The sequence below is a fragment of the Gekko japonicus genome, unplaced genomic scaffold (assembly GCF_001447785.1).
Source record: "Gekko japonicus isolate JY-2015 unplaced genomic scaffold, Gekko_japonicus_V1.1 scaffold1709, whole genome shotgun sequence".
In the NCBI taxonomy this organism is placed as follows: Eukaryota; Metazoa; Chordata; class Lepidosauria; order Squamata; family Gekkonidae; genus Gekko; species Gekko japonicus.
The window spans coordinates 99,405-99,820 of NW_015163654.1; positions in this window are offsets into that span (position 1 = coordinate 99,405).

The following is a 416-nucleotide window of genomic DNA, read 5'->3' on the forward strand; positions in this document are numbered from 1 at the left end:
TTTAACCTTTCCTCATAGGGAAAGTGTTCCAACCCTTTTATCATTCGAGTTGCCCTTTTCTGCACTTTTTCCAAAGCTATGATATCCTTTTTAAGGTGTGGTGACCAGAACTGCACAGAGTATTCCAAATGAGGTCGCACCATTGATTTATATAGGGGCATTATTACATTGGCAGATCTGTTTTCAATACCCTTCCTAATAATTCCCAGCATAACACTGGCCTTTTTTATTGCAGTCACACACTGTCTCGACATTTTCAGTGAGTTATCTACTACAACTCCAGGATCCCTCTCTTGATCAGTCTCTGCCAGTTCAGACCCACATCAATGTGTATTTATATTTAGGATTTCTGGCTCCAATGTGCATCACCTTGCACTTGGCCACACTGAACCCCATTTGCCTTCTTGACGCCCACT